At 48.7% G+C, this 7,741-nt stretch overlaps 1 protein-coding gene across 7 annotated transcripts in view; it reads right to left on the reverse strand.

The window, feature by feature from the left end:
• LOC125954775 (protein bric-a-brac 1-like) overlaps nucleotides 1–362 on the reverse strand; it is a 121,749-nt gene extending 121,387 nt beyond the window's left edge. For 3 of the 7 annotated variants that reach the window (XM_049685356.1, XM_049685359.1, XM_049685360.1), the window contains exon 1: nucleotides 73–362. The gene's annotated coding sequence lies outside the window, so the exon portion shown is untranslated. Of the gene's footprint in view, nucleotides 13–72 lie in introns of those variants that run through there. The other 4 variants (XM_049685362.1, XM_049685361.1, XM_049685357.1 and 1 more) reach the window with 3 other exon arrangements.
• Nucleotides 363–7,741: the final 7,379 nt, after the last annotated feature.

Consider the following 7,741-nt stretch of genomic DNA (forward strand, 5'->3'; position numbering starts at 1 on the left):
CACTTTGCACAGCATAGCACATTAACTATGTTGCCGGGTAAAAGCAAACCAGCCACCAGAGCAACTCATCACCTGTTTGTGTGTTCACTGTTTGGAGCTGCTGCTGCTGCTGCAGCAGAAGAAGTTTTCCGTGTAATTTTCCACAAACACCAAACAAACACACGTGTCTTCGGTGGTTGTCGTTGTCGCGATGATGCACGCCGCGACGACTGTCAGCTGCTACGGAGGCCAGCGTGCTGCTGCTATACCGCGGCTGAATGGTGGTTCGTAACAACTCTGGTGCGTAAAGGCCCCGGCGGCACACGTCGACGACGACGTCAACGAACGAACGAACAAACAGCGAGCACGCGAACGAACGAACGGCTTCGAATCGACTCTCGGCGTGCTCTCGGCGATGCCCAGCATGCTGCGATGCTGCCGATGCTGCTGCTACTGGTGTGCGTAGCTACATAAATCCTTCGATGTGTGTGTGTTTGTTTGTGTTCCAAGACATTCGTTATCACGCTTTATGTTAATGGGGGAATCATAATTTAAATTAATAAACACTTTAAACTATTTCTAAAAATAAAAAAAGTCTTATTTTAACTACAACTATCTAATCGAAAAAATAGAATTCACGTGCTTCTTTCACGTTCACTTTTTGTAAAAAAATGGAATATTTGAATTTAAATTATTGTTGCGAGCGGCGTAGCAAGCCGTGAGAGGCTCTCTCTTGGCGTTCGGGTTCGTGTTCGGTTCGTGCACGAATCTCGCTCTCTCTCCCGCGCACTCGCTCTCTTTCTCTTATTTACCAGCTCGATTGCGTGTGCTGCGAGCGCTGGGAGGGAAAAAAGGGTTAAAAATGCACAACACCCTCACCCCCTATGCACCACCCTGCTGCTCCATCACCAGCACCATGCTGCTCCATCAACCGCCTGATGATGACGATGATGATGACAGCTGCGAGCGAGAAAAGGAAAGGAGAGAGTGTAGAGAGTTTCGTCGTCCTGTTTGCGCACACGGCGACGCCTTGCTACGATGTGAAAGCTTCAAAAGCTCTCGCTCACTCGCAGCACTCCGAGAGGGGGGAGCATGATGGCCGGCCCCAATGATGATGATGATGATGATGATGATGATTTGCGTGCCGGCGTGCGTGCTCCCCACCACCCCAAAAAACTCCAATCGCAACGGCTGGCCGTCTCGCTCACACTCGCGCAAAGTAGGCGCGCCTGCTTGATCGACAATGGCGCGAAAGAGGAAGAAGGACCACGCGGCCGCCAATTGGCTCAGAAGGCGGTGCTTTGCGCTTTGTTGCGCGCTGCGGCTTGGCTTGCTTGAGTAAAATGTTGCGAAAAGTACGAAAAATATGAAAAAGGAAGAAACCGACGTTCGTTCTGCATATCGCGCACGCACATTCGAAGAAATACAAAATGTACATACACTAGCCACGCATCGCATAAGCTGTGCACCACGGTGTACGGTTCCGAGGCGAACCTTTCTTCGGTGTACGATTTATACTATTTTCCTCGCTCGTTGGCCATCAGGTTAAGAGCAGTGGTGCGAGGGGATGGTTGTGCACACACGCAAAAAAAGAAACAAGAAATAAGGAAATGAAGCCCCCTGAAATGCGAAGAAACAGATCAATCAATGTTGCGAGTGTGTGTGTGTATGTGGGGGGATGTGAATTTTTGGAAATTGACATTTGGCGAATGGAAAACGCTATACACGATGCCACGATGCAACGATGTTGATCAATTAAAAGCAAAGGAAAATGTTTAATTCCATGTAGCGCTCTGTCGAGTCGTCGGTACTGCCTCGAGCGATCGAATAACGTACTTTTAAGCTGTCCTCACAGAAAGTCGCGTATCGATTACGATGTTTTTGCAGACTCTGCACTCCAGCAAAGACATACACATTTGTATTCGATTCCATTCGATTGCGATTTTCTTCTACCGTGCTGCTACATAATTATGACAGGTGGGGCTCACCGTTGAACGAGGCCATCGCGGCGGATAATTATTGATAGCCCCCCTCCTATCCTGTGGTCCGGACAGTTTGAGGAGTTCGCAGTGTTCGTGCATTTTCATTTTCCATATGAAAATGGAATAATTTTGCCGACTTTTTAACGATTCAATTCGCAGGCAGGTACGTGAAAAGACGTCGCTGATGGATGGATGGATGGATGGTGATGTTTCTGTACCAGGAATCGGCACCACGAGGTTACGCGAACGAGCGATCTCCATCGCGCGATGCCGTCTGTCGTCAACCATTATCGTCATTATTCGTCTGCATCATTATCCGGTTCGAGGCTTCGGCGGTGCGGCCACCATCGATTGATCGATGGCGACGAAAGCGGCGACAAAGTGAAGTCTTTTATCGCCGCGCTTGCTCACGGAAAGGTGAACCAGGGTCTCCACCTTTCGGACGGAGGGGACGATACATAATGAGAGCGATGATCGAGGATCGAACCACTTACGACATCGTTACGTTCGTTTGCACGTTTAAGCATAATGTAGAATGGAGGGCATTTGGATTGGGAGCAGGGAGGGAAAGAAAGAAACCGATGAGTTGTGAAAAATGGCAAAGAAATTAAAAGCTTGATTTTGTTATTTAAAAGCCTTCTATTTCACAAGAATTACTATTCATCTATTTAATAATTTAAGTCTTAATCCATGTGCAACATAGTTTTCCTTTAATATTAAGTAAATTCATTGTAGCAAACGAAAAATTCACTCAATAATTTTGCAACAATTTGTGAATTTGTTATGGCTTAGTGTATTACGCCTAGTAAGTGTAATGCAATGCATTGGAATAGAAATATGATTACAGTAGGCCATTCGATTTCGAAGCAACGAAATCTATCGGAGAGGTTACTCAAATGATTTATCAAATGATGTTCATTGTCTTGATGGATGAAATAAGACATACAATAGCGCAAAGAAAAAGTTAAGCTTTCATAAATCCACGCGATATAAGAAATCTAACAACCCCACCATTAGCAAGGCTTTTTGTAGTCTATTTTAAGTAAATGGATTTAGAATAAAACAGAGCGCCAGCTGGGTTTTATAACTTTACAGCGCCACTTCCAATTGCAATATATGGTGCCAGGTGACAACGGCTCACTTGGCAACGGCAATGGCCCCGCAATTAATTTACTTCTCCTCGCACTCGCAGTGTTAATACCAGATCTTGGTTCATAATTGTTGCAAATGTGTTGCCTGTGTGTGTGTGACCTGCACCAGCGGGACATTTCGTGTGACCGAAAGCAGCTGCTCAATCTCTCCTTCTCTTTCTCTCTTTCTCCCTGTCAGTGTGCCTCGCTCCATAAATGTCGCCGGATGCATCGAAACATCAATTAAGAAATGGACAGCCACACGGACACGCTCGTTGCTTACGCGGAAATCAAAATATTTTATGGAAAGTCTGAGAAGTCGAGGCGAACGCGGCTGTCACAGCAACAAACGACTCAATCCTCAGGCCCCCGGGCGGGGGTCTCCTAGACGAGGTTTGCCACCGTGTACCGTGAGCCAGTTAAAAGGACCACAGGACGGTGGGCATCACACGACCACCAGTCCAGGTCGTGCCGCGTTTTCCCGCTGATTATTCGCTTTAAAGTTTGATTAATTAATTGCAAATTGATTGGTAAATCGGGTGGGCAAAAAAGGGGTCTCGAGAGGAGTGGCAGGAAACGGGGATCAGTTTTCCATATCGAACCGAGCAGCCGCTTCGGGCTTTACGTCGGTTACGTGCAGCGTTGGCCGTTACTGCTACTGCTGCTGACCACCTTCTGCGGTTACAGCCCCCCTCGGGGGTCCACCAGCAGGGTCTATAATCAAATATTTATCCCGCCCAAGAACGCTAGCCCCCTCCCCCTTCACAAGCAGCCGGGAGCGGTCACGAGTGCGAGACGGTCGCGCAAATACTTTGCTCCTTGCTTGCCGCCCGTTCCTACCATTCCCGTTTTTGTTTTTCTTTTTATCCGAATATTGAAATGCGATGTACAGAACCTTTTTTTCCATTGCCAGCGGGGTTTCCTTTACGTCTTTTCGTGTCTGCTTTCCCCTCCTCATATCCTCCATTTTCGAAAGAACTCCGATCGCGTCCCGTGGTGTGATCATCTGCGGGACTTTTCCGCGAGTGCGCGATCATCGGCTATACAGTCGGTCGGTCGGTTGTGCGTTTCCCGTCGATTTCCCGGGCTTCAAACGATATAAACCAGGAATACTAACATACACTCACGCACACATACTCTTGCATTGTTTATATCAACACAATTAATTAGTGTTTCATATTCGTTTCCAATTCGCCATGGGGGACATTGACCGAGGGAGAGAAAAAGAGAAAGAGAGATAGTGAGAAGTCTGTTGTTTTTTTGGGGTTTTCGATGCCGTTTCCTACCATTTTTTCCTCTAATAACCCGTTGTTCCCGATGGCCAGTAGTCCTTGAGCAATGCGGTGCCTGCGGTGCGATGTCCCGTGGCGTGGCGATCCGTCGATCTCGTCAAAATGGGCAAATGTTCCGACGACCACAAGCGCGATGACTTCATTTCACTTCGCGTGCTCGCTTTTGTGACCTGCGGCGACCAGCAGCCGTGGTCGGCTAATAATAACACACACCGAGAGCACACATACACGCGGACAAACGCACAACAGAATGCTGCTCGCTGTTGACGTTGTTTAAAGTTCCGAAATAACAATAGAACGGTGGAAGGGGGAAAATGTTGCTAAAATGTGTTTCAGTTGTCGGCGGCGGAGAATTTTCCACGTTTTTCATCATTGGTTCCTTCTCTCGTTGCTAGGACGATCCACCGGAAGTACATCATTATCGCCTGCCCCTTTTCCGATCGGGTTTTGAGCGGAGGTGACTACCACCGGCAACACAAACACACCAAACACACAGTCACAATGGGAGGGGGGGTGTTTTTGGGGCGCTGGTGGGTACAATGTTTATTTTCGACCATTGTTGCAAGAAGACCCGAAAGGAATGGTTAGAACGTGAAGTGAGGGGAGTGAAAATATTGATTTCCAATTTTAAAGAAAACATTAATCATCCGTCACCACCACCAGCGGCCGGCCATCGCATACCCCTTCGCTCGGGGAGCCCAATATCAAAGGGAAAAGCCGGGAAAATGGTGAAAATGAGGTCAGCGCACATGGACGTCGGCAACCAACCGGGATGGTAAAATATGATGCATCGCATCAGAGCCGTTTCTGCATCTGAATGCAAACCAACTGCACCGCTCCACTCCAACTCCAAACATTTCCCCCGAGATCGACGATTAATGATCCTTTTTCTTCCTTTCTTGCTTCCTTCTCCTCTTTTTCTCGCCACGAGGTGAATGTCTTCAATGGCGATCAATTTGTGACATTAATTTCCACTTCCTCCTGTACGTGTGCGTGTGTGTGCGTACTGCCATTCCCACCGGAAGCATTGCGATCATTTTCGCTCCCTCCCTTCCTCAAAACCCCCGCAAAATCCCCCAAAACTCCCAATCGTTGCCGACACCCAATTGAGAGCGAGAAATAGCGTATAGCAGCGATCAATGCGCGCGCGGGAAAACCATGGGAAAATCGGCAATAATATCGAGAAATCCATGGAAATAATCACGGTCCAGCTTCCGGATTCCGGTTGTCCCGGGTCCGCGGTCCGGAGGCCGGTCGCTAGTTGCAATATTATTATTTTTCTGCCGCCCATTAGGTGCTGCTGCTGCTACCGTGGGCTGTAGCGGAACCAAAACCCCTTTCGTCTCTTCTCTCCACCATCCAAAGCCAGTACAAAACCCTTTTTCCCATTGTGCCAAGCTAGGCCAGCCTAAATCTTTATTAACATTAATGAGCCACGAAGTAGGAGTTACGCCGCGGCAGCCACCGCCGTCGTCGTTGCCCAAATTTACCCGCTACCTTCTGACTCATGCCCGGGATCGTTTCTCCCTCGCGGCGCGCAAATGACATGCCCTCGACACTAGACGAGGAGTGACTGGTGGAATCGGTTTGAGGGAGGGGGAACAGTGATCAACCAGCATCCAACAGCGCGGCAGCACCGCAGACCAGCAGTGGCTCCAATAACAATTCAATATTTTGACACTAAGTACCGCGCGTAATGGCGCTTTTCTTTCTTTCTACATAACCTCACTTCGGGTTCCTTCTTTCTTTCTACATAACCTCACTTTTGGTGTCTCCTGCTCTTTCTCTCCCGCTCGCTCGCTTCGAGGGCTGCTGCGATCTCGTTGATTAGCTTCGAGTCTCTTGCTTGGTCACTTTTGCTCGATGATTAGATTGTTCAATGTTTTTCCTTTTTTCACCACCATTTCGGTTCCTTCTCTTCAGGAAGGTTGAAGGGGATTTGGGAGAAGAGTGTGGTATTGGTACCTTTTGCGTCTCGCTCGCTTTCCCGTCCCCTTTTTTTCGTTGTTTTTGCCACTTCTGTTGTTTCTTGGAGCACCGAGCGAGGAGGAAGTAAAGATTTGAGGTTGGCCCCCTTGATCACACATGGTCACGCCGGCGGCAAGGTCCGCACACAGCCACACACACACGACACAACCGGGACACACATATACACACCAAAAACCGATACAATTTCTTCGTTTAATTCATCAAAATTAGATGCCCCGGAGCGGAAATAATTTATTCGAGGGCCCCCCTCCATGTCCACCTCTTCTGGGACGGTGACTAACCCCTTCGTCACCGTTCCCCTTTTCGCGGGTTGCGGCCGATGACGTGCGGCGAACGGAACTACCGAAATAAGCAGGTTTGCGTCGCCCGGGAAAGGACCGACCAGCCAGCCAGCCAGCCAGCGGACCTAATAACTTGCGGCCAATCCGGTAGCGGAGACAGCAACGGATCCGCAACCAAACGCGCAACGGTGAGGGCGAAAGGTAATCATTCAATCAAGGTTCCCAAACCGTTTTCCTTCGGCAACAGGAACTGCAAATTTCCCTTCCATTGCAGAAGCAGCCCACGGAGCAGTCGACGGGTCCGTTACGTGGAGACCACGAGGTAAAACATTGCGCCACCGTCCGCTCCAACTGCTTGCCTAATGATGCTTATGATTCCCGTGCTTCATGCCCCTTCCCCTTCCCCTTAGGCACACGATTGACAATGCAAAGAGTGTGGTTCGCGATCGCGATCGATCGATCGAGGGGGGAGGGAGGCATTCGAATCACCTCAAATAAGCATCATTTGGTGTAAAAGCGTTCGTAGCTTCTGGCCTACTGTTTCGATGCATACTTTGTGGCACAAAAAAAACGGGCAACAAAGAATCGAAAGCTGAAAAAGGAACATAATTTCTGCAAATTATCATTCTTCTTCCTGCCAATGAAACATAAAAATAAAAAACAAATGAAGAAACAAAAGAAGCTATTGTAGCTTCTCGTCATCGGGCAATAGGCAGCCAATGATCCCAGAGGGCGAAGGGCCTAATGATAGTCTGCGGTAGCATTGTATTAATACAACATAAACATATCAATCGTCGGAATGTCAGGTTTTGGTTCGGCGGCTCAGTGACTTGAGGTGATCCAAACGCCCAAAGCCCCTGATGCGATGCGATGCTGTTGTGGCAACCGGAAAGAACCGCTTGTGTGTGTGTGTGTGCGCCGCGTGTGCCAGGGAGGGAGAGGGGATCCGTGGTTCGAATGATTCCTATTTCGTAGTCACCTCACGCTGATTGTTGTTTCCCTGTTGTGGCCGCTGCGCCACGATCGTCGATCCGCACGGTAATGATACCGATTCCCGAGTTCATATTTCAAATATTTTCCCTCGCCTG

Source organism: Anopheles darlingi, chromosome 3 (genome assembly GCF_943734745.1).
Source record: "Anopheles darlingi chromosome 3, idAnoDarlMG_H_01, whole genome shotgun sequence".
In the NCBI taxonomy this organism is placed as follows: domain Eukaryota; kingdom Metazoa; phylum Arthropoda; class Insecta; order Diptera; family Culicidae; genus Anopheles; species Anopheles darlingi.